Consider the following 17,418-nt stretch of genomic DNA (forward strand, 5'->3'; position numbering starts at 1 on the left):
CCAAAAGAAAAAACCAAAAACCTAAAGCCCGTTTCTAAGAGACATTTTCTTGATATGTAATATTACTTTAAAGTTAAAATAATAGCCATTTAGCTACTGTACTAAATTCCCCAAATTACTATTTTTTAAACTTGATCTAGAAAAGAATAAGAGGACAGGCCACCCTGATGAGGTCTTCCTGCTGGGCTTGGGCAAAGGAATAACGTAAATTGAGAAGCCGGATCTGATCCTAAAAACTCTTTTCAACAACATGAGACTCTGGCAAGAGCAAAGGGATAGGCTGGCTGGTTATTTTAGCCAATGCACATGTGCTACTGCCTGCAGCTCACAGCTGCTGAATTAGGCAGTGGGAGCAAAAAGACACATGGGTAGGCATCTTTAAGCAGAAAAAGATACAAGCAGCAACGTTTGGACTCGTATTTCAAATGCACCAGTGTCTAGCAGCTCTCCAATCCAGCATCACAGCAACGGGCACCGCTCTGCTTTCAATGTGCCCAGCCACAAATTAAACAGAGAAGTGTTTGCCCACTCCACAGTATGGCACCCTAAGAGAGTGCCAACTAAATTAGGATTAGGGTTTCACTGGCTCTGAAAGTCTAGGAGGAAGAGAAGCAGCTGTGGTTGAGATGAACATGGGTACCCAAAAAACAGTGACCCTCATTCCTGCTCTATTGTATGTTTTTAAGCACAGTGAAAAACCATCTTCCAGAGATTAAACCAATGGCATAGTGGAGAGAAGGCTAATCTTTCCCACAGCCCACCATTCAGGGTTTACAACGTAACTGAAGAGACAAAGTGCACACAAGCGTGACCAAAAAATTCCACAAAGAAAAGAAATAGCAGGGATAATTATAAATACCCACAAGTAATCTAACTATAGGAACAACTCTAGTAACAACCAAATCATATTAAAATCAGCAGGAGACCAGAAGGAGAAGGGAGGGCTCAGCTCAACTATTTGGTGTTGTTTAACTTTTGTCAGTTTCAAGTGCCCTTTACAGATATCCATCTTTCCTTTTACAACAGCCCCTTTCTATTATTTTTGTGGTTCTGAAGAGGAGCAGGGGGTCTGCTAAGAAGATTCCTGCTCATTTCTATGTGCCAAACATAAGCCATAAACCAAATTATCTTTTTCCACTGTTTTTGGAGCTGTGCTCTAAGCAGCAACACTCCCCCCAACTATAATGCTCACATACCTCAACCCTCACCTCAACAACAATCACATACGACATGAGTTCTCTGTCCTTCTGTCTCTGCCAGGAGGCTTCCATGACCCGAGATGTACTTGGGACATTGCCAGATGGCTCATCTCCTACCCTTTTATTTGTAGCTAGCAAAGGTATTTTAATAGAATGTACAGACTCTTTACTATTCACAGTTGGCATCTAGATCTTTGCCTTGATGAGCTGTGTATCAACAGCCAGGCACTGACTCACCAAAGAGCTCCTAGCCTTTTTCAGAAATCAGCACATTGTCACAGAAGAGAAAAAAAAAAACCAAAAACAAAATAAACCCCCTATATTTGAAATGGTAACTAAATTTTGCTATTCAGAACTAGATGCAAATCCAGCCCAGAGCACTGACTGAACAGCCTACAGTTAAGTCCAGTGATGACACAATCCCAGGTTTCGCTATGGTAGGTTGTTTGGGGGGGTTTTGAGGGCTTTGTTTGGGGTTCTTTTGGGAGTAGGGTATGTGTTAATTTTTAGCAATGTAATTGAAATGCCTCTTTCACAATTGAGAAACACTTAAAACCTAGTGGGCAGTCAAAATTCATTTCATTTTAGTAGATAGCTGTCCAAGTTCTGCTTTCCCTCTTCCTCTCCCAGGTCCTTTTCATCATCACATTATTATGCTGTATCAGTTAACATAAATAATTCCACAGCAGCTAAGTCTCCAGTAATTTATCATATATCTCACTAATGAGAAAATTAAGATAAGCTGACATATTTTACTAAGAGCAAATTTAAGATACCGTCTCGGTTGTTTTATACACTTAAACACACATTTTACATGAAAAAGCCTATCCCAGTGCTGTACAAGTGTACTGCACCAGACCCCTGTGCCTACAGGACCTGCAGTAATTGGGTACCACATCTAATCAAGCATGAAGAAAGGCTTATGTGCCTGGAAATTTGTCTTTTTTATCCTCCCCATCCCAACTCAGACACCTGACTGACAGGAAAGGCACGTTTATTTGGGAGAAATAACATACCACCACTGCATTTAATCAAGTCTAATGAGCTTGCTTTTTTCTATTTTTCTTTAGCAGCTGCATTTTTTTAAGGTGTGAGGTTCCTTAATTGAAAAAGGCCTCTCTGTTGCAAAAGCAACAGTCTGTAGATATCTACATTTCTTGAAGTATCCTCTACACTTACCCCATTAACTGACCACAATTAATACTAAATTTACAATTTATTTTTTTCAGATAAGCATGGATATTTCACTTCTACACTGTAGCAACTGAATAAAACACAGGAACATACTGAATCTATAGAGTCTCATATTTCATGAATCTCCATAAATGCAAGTAGAGTCAAGACAGTCCATGCTCAAAGACAGCACAACCTGAATACAGATTTATCCTTTGTGTGATTAAATATAGCAGTACTTCCAAAAGCAGCATCCTCAAAATACAAGTGTTATCAAAGAAAACATGGAAGTACAGGAAAGTATTAGCAAGTCACTAAGTAAAGAGCATGGTGTTCAAATAGAATAAGCACCAGTAACAAACTAACCACAGAAATATTGTACCCTTAGAGGAACCATTGCATCACCTTCACGTTAAAAACCAAGCCCAAACACAGCCCTCCAAAGACAGCCTAGGAATGGCTGTGTAAAGACAAATTATTCAGATTCACTCCACTCTGAGCAACAAAATAACTGCTGTTTCTCTAAAATAGTTCATGCTTCATTTAAAAATAAAAGATACAATCTTCTGTGGTACAGGACTATGAAACACCTGCCTTCAAGTTTCAAAGAAACTTATGAAAGTCTGAAGAAAGAAATAGACTTAAAAAACACTATGGACAAAGTTGCTCAGAACAGAAGATGTGATGGCCTCACTGATCAAGAGGAGCCTCAAGATGTTCTGTAACAGGAAGCACAGAAGTCCAAATATCAAGATTATCCAAAGCTCTCAATTCCATGTCTTGCAAATTACAAACAATATGGTTTTTATTAAAAATACATAGACATTCTTTCAGCATATTTTCACTTGAGGCTCTGCTGCATTCACAACCAATTCCACCATTCCAGTTTGTGTGGTGTTTTTGTCAAAAGATGTCAGTTGTTTTCCTGGTAAATCTGCTCTATCCACAGCATTTCAAATATTCACTGATCACTTGCTTTTAAGTGTACACATAGTGTGCATATATATACATTTCTATGTTTTTATGTTGTACCTGGTGTCTGATAGAAATACTGTACTTGGAAACAAGTATTTACATCACAGTATCTACTAAAATTTGATAACTGGCTATCACACAGCATATAATGAAGTCAAGAGATGAATTTTACATGCAAGTCCACAGAAAAATTTTAAGAACTCAAATTTAAGGTATCTGTTTAAGTTGTAAAGAAACTTGAGGGGGTTAAGTAAACCATTACAATCAGCAAAATTGGAGTATTCCTGCAACTTTCATCTTTATCCAAAAGCAACAGTCTAGTAGAAGGTGGTTTTAATATAGTCAGTACATACTCTCCTAACAAGTTAAGATACATGTACACAAATGTATAGAACACCAAAGATGAAACTATTTGGGAGTGAATGCAGAGGCAATGAGCTTAAACACTGAAGTTAGGCCAAATTCCATTTTTATTTGTAGTATATTCTATGAGAAAAATCAAATTTTTCAAGTAAAGCCACAATTTTTTTTTTTTAAATACTCCTGGTATTCTTGGCTGAAGAATCTCTCCTGGCCAGAGGACAGACTAAAAGCAAACCAGAAAAGTCAATTATAAATATGCCTGCTATGATACCAGATTAAAGGGACTGCACTTTTTTGTCAGGAATTGCCTAGAGTAGCGTGCATCCTCATTTTACTTTTGTAAAAAAAGTAATCCTCATTTTTACTTTTACTTGAGTACCTCCACTAGCCTGCACTGCAAACCCTTCTTTTTCATTCAGCAATCTTAACACATTTTAAGCAGATGTATTGTCAAACGTATTACATGCCAATCTGTTTATCATTAAAATGAAAAATCAATATGTCCAATTCAAGCGTAAACAGGAGTTGAATGTTCAAGCTGTCATTGAAGATGACATATAATTATTGAATATGATTTGTACTTTGCAAATTATTATTTCCTGAAAATGACAACAGACGGTAGCAAGGAACTTTTCACAGCAAGTCAGTATAGTGCCACTTATGGCCAGGGAATTAATTTTATGAATGCAGAAAGATACCTATGCAGCCAAAAGAAGCAATGAGAAAACAATCACTATTAAATTTAATCATTATGTATGTTTAGCTGATGAGAGAACATGTAACTTTATGTTACTGGGCTGAGTCCAGACTTTTATTCAAAACAGGAGTACTGAAAATAAGAACTTTAAAAAATACTATGAGGTTTCAGTTCCGGACCATTAATTTTTCAGTCAAATCAAACTATCATTTAATTGAATCCTGATGCTAAAACTTGGATTCTACAAGAAAAATTTGAAACTAAAGCACATAGACTATAATTTGTTATGTTGAGCTATTCAGCCCAACATGTCTAGGAAAAAAAAAAAAAAAAGAAACTCAAAATAACATTAGTCTATTTTCTGTGATGACACTGAACTAATAACAAAAGGAAACTAAAGTTGGTCCTGGCCAAGAAACTAAGTCCTTAACTACCACTGTTTTCTAACAGATGCTTAATTTTAAAACAAACTTGTAAAATGACAGAAAATACTCATCAGGAATACAGTATCCATTGGTATGTTACTTGGGACACCCACCTCAAAAAAGAAAATTAAAGACAACATTTCACAAGCAACTGACAACTTTTGGATTCCTCTTTGAGCCTTTCAGGCTTGCCTGAAAAAGGAAAAAAAAAAAAAGCTTGCCTTTCAGGAGAAGTAGAACAATTTCTAAACAAAGAAAACTATCTCTAGAACAGTGTCAAATCAAATACTTAAACACTACGGAGATTGAGAAAGGGGCCACTTCATTTTCATTCTTTTAATTCTATACCAAAAGAGAATTTCAATTCAGAAAAGGAAACCGGAGTTCTTCCTCTGGTTTTGAATTGCAGTTTACAGAAACGTCCAAATCTGGCATTTTGGGGGGCTTAAATAAACATTTTGTTCCTTCTTGAATCCCATAATTCTTAATCTCTTCCACTACCGAGTCACTAGTTAGCACCAGCTGCATAACGAAAGAAAAAAGGCCCTCCAAGTCATTCAGCTAACCAGCTGTGAACTTTTTCAGACAGACAAGGACATGCTGAAAGTATATGGCAGCCTTCAGCTGGGGAGCTGAAAGTATCCTGGTTCTGCTGAACAGTTGACAAGTTCCATTTGCACATGAACCAAAGCATCTCAGTCTTAAAATAGCCTTGGTCCAGCAGAAACCATCTAAGATTTCAAACAACGATAGAGAAATCAGTATGCTGCCACTGTTAATAAACATTAACAGAAACCCAAAATCCCATTTATTCTTCCTAATAGCAGTCCTATGGACAAGGACAAAAGGTAAGTGTGTGTTGGGGAGGAGGGGTGAAGAAGAAGACAAGAAAAAAAGAACAGTGTTCTAATTACAGTTAAATAATTTGTTGTGTTCTTCACCAGTTACTGGGTTCACAGCTGCAGACTACCAAAAACATGAGGTATTTCTATTTTGCAGATAGGAGAAAAGATTAGACTCTTACTTCAACACTTTCCCATGTAACGATCAGCTAGGATAAACTAAAAGTAACATTCTTATCATAATTAGATGATCAGGAGGAGTAAGTTTTATAACCCTTCCACTCCACTGTATCTTTATTTCATTGACACTAATAAGAATGCCAAACGTTTAGGACATCTACAGATTGTACCAGATATATCAGAAATTAAGCACCTGAGCTCTAATTTTGACACTTCTAAACCAACTCTTATTACGCTTCCCTCCTTCCCCTCAGGTCAGACTTTTTACAAAACTGACCGGTACGTCATTTTTGTACATTACAAGTACATTTAACAAACCCTCAAAGATGCAGCAGTCTCCTGATACTCACTTGGTATTCCAACCTACACACAAAAAAAATTCTTTTCAAACAGTGTGTGTTGAATTAGTACAACCAGTTTCTTTCATTCAGCAAAAACACACAGACATGCTTTAATCTCAAAAATAAAATATTTTTTTACATAATTGCAACAAAAGCTTTTGTATAATATGACAGTTCAATAATGTATAAATCCAAGGTTTGCTAATAATCTTTTAAATACTAACCTGCTAATTTCAAAGTTCCCTAACACATTAAAATTCAGCTTTACTTTGTCAGTAAACAGCATCTCTTACGCTACTGCTAAAACTGTGACTGTCTAACCTTTAATAAGGGAACAGTGAAGAGTTTGACGTACTCAAGGTGGTAATAAAATAAGAATGATAAAGCTAGCTAATTTTTTCTGTTACTTGCTTATAAAAGTAGGGCACAATTCTCTTGTGTATACATTTACATATATTCACTATGTTAACACTATTAAGTCCAAAATGTAGCAAGCTGAACACACTCAGTACAGTATCAAAGAAATTGATAATAAAGTCAGAAAGGAGGAGGAAAGAAAAGGAGACTTAATTTGCCTTCCTTTCATAGGATGAAAAAAAAAAAAAAAACCACAAGACCAATGAGTTGTAACAATGAGCAGAAACAGACATGCAAACATTCCAAGTCCCCACCTTCCCCTGAAAACCTCATGCTGGGTAAAGAGCTAAGTAAAGGATAGCTCAAACAAGGAAGGATATTATGTCTTTATACAGGGGAACCTCTACACAGAGTAATTGCCAAGTGTAGGACCGAAGGAAAGTGTGAGACTACAGAAAAGCAGAAGTTTCATGCTTAGATGAAGTATTTGCTAGTAAGATCAGTCCACAGGCTTTTATCAACCACAGCTAAAATCCTCTTGACCATAGGTCAGCATAGTCCACTCCTTAAGCATATGTACACTTCCCAGCTCCTATTCTGTTATATTAGCCAGTCAAAAATCAGTTAGCATTCCACCAGCAAGGAGAGGCTGGTTCCCTCCAGTTTGTACAATGCAGTTTCTAGAAGACATAAACTAACTTACCACCCACACAATAAAGCCACCCAAGAAACAGAGAATTTAGGCTAAGACATCAGGTCTGTGGATTTGAGGTATTCACAGCATGCCTTCTTGACCTGAGCTACCTAGCTTTAAGGACTTTTCCTGGATTATGAACCCAAACCTGTGATAATGATAATTCATTATCAGGAATTATTTAGAAGTCTGAGTAACTAAACATTACCTCAGTGGAAGGGAAAAAATCTTCAGCAAACATCAAATCCAACAAAAGATCCAGAAGTATCAGATTTTTCTGATAAATATATATATATATATACACACACACTAACCTTTAAGATAGGAAAGGAAGAGACAGGTGGCATAGAAGGAAAGTGGATGGAATTGCTGAAACCAACATTCCCTCCACAATGAATTCTTGGGATGGAGCAAAAATTCTCTAAATCTTCAGCTCCCAGAGACAGAGGCCTTCAACCCCAGCAAAAATAATCCTCCCAGAGCTGGTATTTAAAGTGCCAACACCTGACTGGAGTTAACAGGTGTTAGCAGTTATGGAAAGGGTGCTGTTGATTGCTATTCTGTGTTTCCCTCACACTGCCTGTTGTGAGACTAATATTTTTGGTTGCCTGTAACAATGCAAAATTTTAGCTGGGAAAGCAGTTTTTTATGTGTGGAAATATCATTCTAGGAAAAAAAGTCAGCCTTTAATAAGCCTGGAGCCTATTGAAAGAAGAGAAAGATAAATTTTTTTGCTCTCCTAAAATTTTAGATGTTAAAAAAAAGCCTCTTTTTCAGTAATATGTAGCATATGGGGTAAGGTAAGGTTCTGCATTAGGATGAGTTTTCTGCATCACTAGGAAAATACATAAGGTTGAATTCTAATCCTTGTATAAATTGTATGTAAACATTTCCAGAATGGAAACCTGGAGCAAATATGTAAGACCAAAAATCTGGAAAGCTGATGTAGAAGAGAGAGAGCAGAGAAACAAGGAAAGTCTCAAACAGCAGGTCCTCTGGCAGAGTAATGGAATGGGAAGATCACAATCAACTCTGTAGTTCATCCTTCCAAGGACAGGAAAAAAAAGCACCCTTCAGGAAGGCCTAAATGATGTGAAGACGCCCTCCTTTTGTATCATCGTATCACCTGCAAATACAGGGTTACTTAGTGCTTGTACCACAGCTCAGCAGGCGTGACAAACAGCCCAAAAGTGAAACGTGTTGTGTTTCATTGTGCTTCAGCAGATTAGGAAAACCCACGGACAGGTTTTCTAAAGAAACTGGCTGTCATTCGACACCGTCTGGGTAGCCGCAGCCTCCACTCCGTGTGAACTGACACTGACTGGCCTTTCCAGGTACCAGGCAGGGACGGAGTTTGGCTGGCAGTGACTCTGCTGCCCATCATGCCCGTTTCTGTGCTCATTGTGAAGCTTCAGCCTGCCCAGGCACTACAGAAGTCCTTACCTGTTTGTTCACAGGAAAACTTCTGCCATAGCAGCAGCTGCAACTCCTGCTTAAGTATCTGGAAATCTTTTTTCTCACCCCCCTGTCTGTGAAGTGCCAAGAAGGAGCCCAGCTGTTCACCACTGCATTGCTGATTTCTTTGGAAAAGCTCAGAGAGGCAACAAGTGGGATGCTTTCCTTTTCTGAGGAAGAAGAGGAGCCTTTATAACTGGAGGAAAAAAAAAAAAAAAAAAAAAACACCGAAAGAAATACAACCTCAGGACTTTTCACTGGTCCCTTGCCCTGTGTGAACTCAAGAATCTTAAAATCATCTCGCTCACCGTATTTTGAGCCTTTCTCTGCCATCTTGCAGCTCTCACAGCTGCAGAGGGAGTGTCTCTGCCTATCACCCATATTTCAGGCTTCTCATCTTTTTGCAGAGGAGTGCAGTCTGCTACTGAGCACACTCAAAAGAGATCTTATCGTGCCTTTTAAAAAGATTTTTCTCCCGAACCAAGCAAAGGGGGAGTGGCCAATGTCATCTATATTCTTGCCATGTTTTATAGCTCAAACATCAGATCGCTCATGCTGTAACGCAGTTTATAAAGTGTGTTTGGAGGGAATGAAAACAAAGCAAAAAATTTGGTGGGTTTTTTTTTTTACTGCTTGCAGATCAAAAGGCTTACATACCATACTTTCACCACAAAGCAAATGTTTGTGCTAAGTAAACTCCCAACAATTGAGATTATAATGAAAGTACTAACAGCAATTTTTGTTGACCTACAGCTCACTTATAATCACAGGTATACTCAGTAGCTTTAAAAATCTGAGAAGACAGAACTAACTTCCAGGCTGTTCTTATAATGCAGTGTTTTTTGACCCTCTCTGCTGTAATTTGGGCTTTCCTTTCATGGGAGGGTAATTGCCACAAAGTTTTCATGGCCCCTTTCGTTCCCAGTGCTCTAAGGCAAAAAGAAAAATCAGTTAAAGAAAAATAGACTTTATAGTGTTAAAGAAAAACAGACTGTGTGAAAATGTTTGATCTCAGAAATCAGGAGGGAAAACAATAACCAAAATGTGCTATAGCTACTCAGTAGCAGGCAGAGACAGATAAATCAGCTGCAGAAAGATCTCCTTCAGTCTCTACCAGTCTGCCAAATTTAAAAGGTCGTTTTCCTTTCTCCCTAAAGTTTACATGGGGAATACATTCTTTTAAATAGTACGATGCTAAACAGGGAAAGGCAGCACAACTCTTATCCCCAGAAACAGTGGCATGAGTAAACCCTGCCCAGGATGGTAAAAGCTTGCAAAATAAGGCCAGTAGAGACCAGACAGGAAGAAAAGTGAGATAAGCAGGTGTGTGAAGAGTTCAGTCATGAGATCAATGGCTGAAGACACAACAAGCAACTCCACAAACCTGTGTTCCATGAGGGTTCATGAGCATCCCTAGTTAGTGTCAAAGGTAAAGGGATGACCCAGCTGGATGGAGAACTGGTTTATGTGGCATGCTCTCCTCAGAAGACCCTGTTGACACCACCAGCAAAAGCAGCTGGGAAGAAGTCTGCCTCTCACTGCACCAAGCTGCCTCTGTGTTCAGCAGGGTGGTACAACCTGGTGGAATCAGCAGATGAACTGCTCTCCTGGTAAGCAAGATTCCTGAAAGCAGAGAAATATGGGGAAGAAACCTGCCAGCAAGCTCTCATCTTCTGCTTTCTTGTCTGCTGGAGTGATTTGAATACACTCATTCCCAAAACCAAAAATTTCCCCATAATTAACACTAAGAACATTCTCCCTTTTCTTGTCAAGTTTGACCTCAAAGTGAGTGTTTTCTTCTGCCTAGGGAACTCCTATATTTATAGGTAAACTCCTTCAGTTTACCTATAAACTTATCTTTCAGCTTAGGTGTTGGACTTTGTGGGGTTTTTTTAACCTGGCAATATTTCCAACTCTATTCTTTATTTTATTATATCCACATTCTGCTTCCAAACACTTTTTGGTAAGCTGTCCAAACATGCCTAAAAATATGGCTTTTCATAATTGCCACAGTGTCATCAAGAGCCTTTTTACCTAACCTGCCACATCAAGCTAACCATAAATTTGAATAACAGATCACATCATAAATTCCATCAGAACAAATATTCTTCTGAAAGCATTCAATATCTTCTCTGATGGAGGTCAGAATAGCTCCATATAAAATTAGGAAAAGTAGGGAAGCAGCCCTCAGCTGGTAAAGAAAATTTAGCACCACGTCTCCAAGTGCAATACTTTTTAAAGCAGTGTCTAATAAGGAGCCAGCACTTGGACACAGTATATTACAGTGAGTAAGAGAGCTTGGCCACGCTCCCAGACAGAGAACAACCCACCGGGTGCTGCCACCTTTGCCCTTCCTCAAGCGATTTTCCCAAATGCCACTTAATACTTTAACCTTCCTAAAGCATGGAGATTTTCCAAAGGCTGGGGCACAGCCTGACCAGCCATTCTGGCCACACGGCAGCCACCCTGGGTTGGTGGGAGTGCTGCTGAGGAGCTGGCACAGGAGCAGCAAGTCCTTCCCAGTGAGACAGGAAGCTCCCCTCACGGCGACAGGGCTTCCCAGGCTGTCCCAACTAAACAGCTGGGCTGCTGTTAAGCTCTGTTTCCCTTGCTTTCAGCCAGCTCCTCAGGAACTGAAGCCTGTCTTGACTCTGGCCACATCCTGTCACCTCACACCATAGAGGACGGCAGAGACAGGTGTCCCTTCCAGCATGAGAGCGAGGCCTCCCTGTGCTGGGTGGGATTTTTCTCTCCTTCTCCTCACCCCACTGCCAGCAGGGATTGTGATTCCCTGCAGCCCTGGGTGGGTTTGTACGTGTTCCAGCCCTGGCTGAGGAGATATGGCAGTGGCTGCAGTGAGGCTGCTGTGCCGTGGCCCCGCAGGCAGCCATGAGCGGCCCAGGGCCTGCCACAGCCAGCTCCAGCCGTCTCCAAAGGCCAGGTAGCGCAACAGTCCTGCCGCCTCCCAAAACCTGACTGTACATCCCAAAAACTCATATCAGAACTTCAAAGCACACACAACACCCCTTCCCAAATATTCTTACCGAAAAATCCCCCACTGGCCAGGACAGAAGATGCACTCCGGGGCCTTCCATGGTGGGGGGGGGCAATTGCGGTGAGGGACTGAGGGTGTGGGGGACCCGCATGAGGGCAGGGACAGCCCAGGGAAGGCAGAAAGGAGACAGAAATTCCTTGCTTTCTGTAAGGAATGATATGAGATCAGACACACAGTATTTTCAGCGTGCATCTACCTTTTCAGCCACTTGCAGCTCAGCAAAGATAGCAAGACCCAGGAATGGATCGATTGCACATCATCACACTGAATGATCATGAAATCATGTGTGAGAGGAGAGCAAAGTCCAAGTAATGCACATTTACTTCATCTGCTTCAATAAGCTTCATCACAACTCTGTCGTGCCCAAAGGAGGAAAGAGTACTGTTTTGTAACAAAACCACAATATAAAGATAATTTAGGGTCATTCTGGCATCTTTTCTCCCCCTCCTCCTTCAGAAACACTCAAAAGGCACAGCCAGAGATCACACATTTAAAGTGGAGCATTTTGCAGCTTGAGAGATGGACTGGCAGCAACAAAGGCAAGTGAGACACAGGAGAAGCAGTCACTTGATGAACATGACAGAGGCTCCCTGAAGAGGGTGAGCACAAACACTGCCAGCACTCGTGGCATGAGGGATGGGTCCCTCCGTGCTGTGACAGACAGGAGGTGTGACACCTTGCCTGATTTCCAGATGAAAGTGGCAGGGAGACCGTGACACTCCAACACTGACAGCACTGTTGTAGTATAGTACCTGTTTTTTGAAAAATGTGACATCCCCTTCAGCCTACACCTGCAGCACTTACCAGAAGGTCTAATTTTACCAAGTATGGATGAAAAAAAAAATAATCAACTACACAGAAGTCCTGGGTTTCCATAATCTTTGGAAAAGATTTCCAAAGCAAGAGAGTCATGTCAAAAAAAAATCCAAGTGGCACCTCTTCAAGGGTTTGTCTACTAAACTCCCAAATCTTTCAAATTTGAATCCAGCTCCTGTAAGATAACAAGGGGTTGTTTCATTCATTCCCATTGCTACAACATGATGCTGCTGAGAAGGAAGTTCAACAGCAATATTGCAAAGTGTCAAGCATGGAGGGGGATGACAGACTGGATGCAGGATGCGAGCAAGCTATAAGCAGAAAATTTCAGTCACAAATGACTGAACAAATGTTAGGCTGTCTAATTTCTAATTAGAAATTCTAATGGGTGGTGACATCCTATGAAGCAGAATTTTGAGGAGCTGAGGCTCAACAGAGAGTGTAACACTCAGGTACAATAATTTTATGTCACCACACCCAAGCAGGGACCCACTGGAAATGGGAAGGGGGGGCAGACACAGAAAACAGGGATGTCATCAGCCTTGGTTGATGGGCAGATGTGATCTGGTGGGACTGGCATTTGCTTGGAAAGGACAATGCCCCTTCAAAGCTAGCAAGAGTACAAAATGCTAAGCAACAGCCTGCTGGGCTTTCACAGCCCGGGTCCAGCCACTGCTGTGAGGTGGACAGAATCAGAGGCCAAAATAGCTGCTAATCCCAGCCCTCAGCTTTCTGATACTAAAATAAAGAACCACACATGGGATGGGTTGGGGGGGGCGGGGGGGAGGGAACAGAAAGAGAAAAGGGGGGTGGGGAAAAATAATGTATATAAAGGATGGGTTTTGCTTTGTCCTGCAGAAACAGCAGCCAGAGTAGGAAGAAGGAATGTGCATTTGTGTGTTTGTACACCATGTGGGACAAAGGCAGTGTATTTCTCTTCAGCCAAGAGCACGCTGTCATCTGTCAGCATTGTATGCCTGTGTACAAGCAACACCAAACACTATTTACCTCCCAGTGCCTTCAGCAATATGTTTTTCATGTCGATTTCCTCATCTGAATTTTCCTTTTTGCTCCCCTGCTTGAAGTGTATACATCTAGTTTTGATGACACTCTAACAGCTGGCTGCAGACAAGTCACAGGCTTGCATGTCTGGCTGAGTGTAACACATGCATGTGCGCACACACACACACACACACACACACCCCTTGTCTTGACCTCTCTCCCCGTCTCCTCTGAGATCTGCTGCATTTGAAGTGTTTTCTTTAGCAACTCCCTTCCCAGGCTTGCCTCCCTGGCCCACAGAGGGCTGTTCCCCAGACCTGTTTTCGGCGTGGGCGAAAGGAAGGGGGCTTCGGGGGATGCGCGCAGCCGTGGCAGCCGGGAGGAAGCGCGGTTTCCCTCCGCTGGCCCCTACGCAGCGCCCCGCGGCTGCTCCGCGCCCGCGGGCTAGCTGGAGCGCTGCGCCGGCAGACCGAGAGCTCGGGCCTGGGGGAGCAGAGGCTGGGGCGGGAGGGATGGGGTCATCTGGGTGCAGAGCTGCGGCTACAGAGGTGGGAACAGGAGACACGGAGAGTTTCTGAGTGGTTAAACAAGTTCGGATAAGCAAACTCTGTGCTGTCAAATTTCCCCCGCCCCCCGCCGCTCTTCTTACCCACCCCCCACCCCCCTACCCCCCGTTTTTTTCCCTTTTTTCCCCCCTTTTTTTCTTTTTTTCCCTTTTTATTATTTTTAAGGCAGTTGATGTGGTAATTAAGAATTTGGTGAGAGCCCGGTCAGGTCACCTCGTTTCTCAGATCAGAGCCCCATCAGAAATTCTTTCAAGTGTCCTTCTGCGTCGCCAAAGATGACAACAGCAAATCAATAAGTGCTTGAAATGAAAGGGGTTGCTGGCTAGCCCCCGAGGCTACAGATTTTCGCACCGCCGGTCCTTTTTTTCTTTCTTTTTTTTCTTTTTTCTTTTCTTTTTTTTTCTTTTTTTTTTTCCTGAACTTCTCGCATTCCTTTGCACTGCCTGTCCTAGGAAGAGCTACCTTTTTATGCCTAGTTTCATGAGGAAGGTAAGTGCCATCTCTTGGGCGGGACGGGCCTCGCCGGCTCTGATTGCTCTTCCCTGCTTCCAGCAGACGGTCGCTGCCGGGAAGATGCGAGCCGAGAGCGGCTCCGGCCGAGGGCATCCGCGCCCGCCCGGGAAGCGGCGACCCCAGGCTCGGAGCACAGAGGCAGATATTTGCGCTTCTTCTTCTTCTTTTTACTTCATTATTTGAAATAAATAAATAATTAAAAAGAAAAGGAAAGAAAGAGACAGAGAGTAAATAAATATTTTTTAAAAAAAGAAATAATAGAAGAGGGGTAAGGGATCAAAGCAAAGGAAAAGAAATATGGGAATCACTGCTTATACTACTTTGTGTTAACAGAGGTTGCTTCGCTCCGGTTCGCATACCTCTAATGTGCCCCGATTTAACAATCTTCCTAACGAACGACGTCCTCTGGACGTTTTAATTAAGCAATTCATTAGTAAGTCAATACAGACATTTATATTTTCTTTCAGATCAAGTGGTTAAGCGCTAATTTCGAAATGATTATAAAACACTGGAATTCACGAGGCATAATAATTTTAATTTATATGCAAATCAATGGGTCCATTTGAAATGCTTAATTTTTTAACAATTACTGTATTGTAGCATCGGAACGAACAGCCTGAATGAGCAATTTGAAACCAGATCTGGACAGGAAGAAAATATTCGAGCAGCCCAACAAATCAATAATGTTTGAGTGTGTTAAACATAGCCAGCTATAGGTATTTACATACTCGTTTGCTGACAGATAAGGAGCTCAGAGAGGTGGGAGGAGAGGCTGGGGGGAGACGGGAGGATTTGCTTGCGAGGGCTGAGATCATAATCCGGGAATGAAGAAAGTAAATTCTCGTGAATTGCCCCACCGCGCACTTCGGAGGATAGCTCCCTTTTCCGCCGGTTCCTCAGCGCTGGCGGCCTGTGCCAGACGCTGAGGGCTTCCCAAAACACGGCTGAGCTCTGTGCTCAGTCACCGCTACATACGCTTCGGGGTTTTTTTATGTTGGTCGGCTGGTTTAGTTTTTTGGAATTTTGTTTGTTTGTTTGTTTGTTTGTTTGATTGATTGGGGGAGGCTTTTTTTTTTTTTTTTTTTTTTTTCCCGTTCCTTTCTTCCATCGTCCCTGGGCAGCGGGGAAGCTGATCAGGCTCTCCTTTGCCTCACCCACTCTGTGATCCGGGATCACCCAGGGAAAAGCTCCACGGCACCCGCCGCAGTCGGGAACACGGCTGGTGCACCAGGTGCCTGCAAACGGATAGTCGCGATAGTTTTAAGAAAACAGCTTTTCCGTCTGTTGGAGCGATAAATAACTCCGACTCTCTTCCCAAGCGATTCGGAAAGCCGGCTTGCCTGCCGGGGGCCGGGACGGAGGGCTCTCCGCGTCCCAGCCGGGCCGGGGCAGCTGCAAGCCCCCCGCCACTGCCGCCTCACCCGCCGAGGAATGGCTTCGGAGCCTCCTCGGGGGTTTTAAAGCTGTTGTCACTGCGCTGGCGAAAGGGAGGAGATAGACTATAAATATAGCCGTCGCGCCCTTTGCTCGCCCCGAAATCTATTATTACATTTATTGCTTTGACAGAAGGGGGAAAAAAAAAATTGAAATCCTCATATTAAGTCGGCTCCATAGTTTCCAGACACCCTGGAACCCCTCTTCCACGGCAGCATGTCTAATGTATTCCCTGGTGATTCTAGGCATTAATTAGTTGTTTAATAGGAGTATGACTAAAAATGTAAAAGAAGGATTAGGAGCGTGAAACGTATGTCCAGCTCCTTCCACACACTCGAGGAGGGAATGAAAATCATCCAGTATCTTATGTTTCTCCAGGAGCCATTTGCATTTCCCACCAGCTGCTCACTTTAGCCTCTCCGGGGCGGACGGAGACTGCTGCCGCCCGGAGCGGAGGCGGTCGATGATCGGCGGGCGGTCCCGCTCCGCGACCGCGCTGCCGAGGCGGGTGTCCCAAGCCTTCCCTCCCCAACACACAACGGGGCTGGGGGTGTGGGGAAGATGCACACCGGCTCAAGCAGGTTGCTTCTCCCGGGTAAACAAAAGTGAGAGGTGGGAGCTTGGAATCCCTCTCACTCCCGCTCTTTCTTCGGATGCGCGGAGAAACTGGATTTCACCTGGCAGAGCGCTCCCAGGGATAGAAGTGCAGGTAGCCAAGGACGCACTTAACTAATTTATTTCTGCTTAGATTTTCCCACACTATTTCATTTCTTGCGAGAGAAAGTCACCCCCTCCGCTTGGCGCGGCCACCGCTGCGGCGTCGCAATCAAAGGGCTTTTCTGAGCACGCCGTGGAGCGGTGGTGCTGCCGGCGGCGGCTGGGCTGACTTAACGACCCGCGGAAAACTTGGACTCTTCCAAGGATTCGCTTTCCCCTCCAGCAATAACTGCCTAGCCCCCTGCCCACGGCTATAAAAAACTAAAATTCACTCCAGGCTGAAATAATTTTAAAATAGCCACAAACAGATCAGGTGTAGCCTCCGAGTTAGTAAAGCGCCTATTTTATTTTCACGTGGTTCCTCTATAAACAAAGCCTCGGAAATGCTGCGAGAAAAAGCGATCGCTTTAGTTTGATCTGAATAGAGAAATCCGGCTTCGATATTTTCTTAAACACGCAAAACGCCGCAAAATCGAAATTAAATTTCCCCCTGGAGGCAGCTCGGTGTCCTTTGGGGGAAAGGGAGAGAGAGTAGCATTTTCTCGCTATCTTGCGTAAATGATGCAGGGCGAGTAACAGAGGAGCGGCAGGATTTCGGCTATCCCGGCACTGCG

At 42.6% G+C, this 17,418-nt stretch overlaps 1 long non-coding RNA gene across 1 annotated transcript in view; it reads right to left on the reverse strand.

Moving 5' to 3' along the window:
- The window catches only part of LOC148184168 (uncharacterized), a 97,488-nt gene extending 89,791 nt beyond the window's left edge, over positions 1-7,697 (reverse strand). Inside the window, exon 1 of the long non-coding RNA XR_015772768.1 lies at positions 7,561-7,697. This is a non-coding gene — a long non-coding RNA (uncharacterized LOC148184168). The remainder of the gene's footprint in view (positions 1-7,560) is intronic.
- Between the last annotated feature and the right edge of the window lie 9,721 nt (positions 7,698-17,418).

The sequence above is a fragment of the Pseudopodoces humilis genome, chromosome 6 (genome assembly GCF_049639895.1).
Source record: "Pseudopodoces humilis isolate 2021_Gansu_Grassland_sample_001 chromosome 6, ASM4963989v1, whole genome shotgun sequence".
NCBI classification, from domain to species: Eukaryota; Metazoa; Chordata; class Aves; order Passeriformes; family Paridae; genus Pseudopodoces; species Pseudopodoces humilis.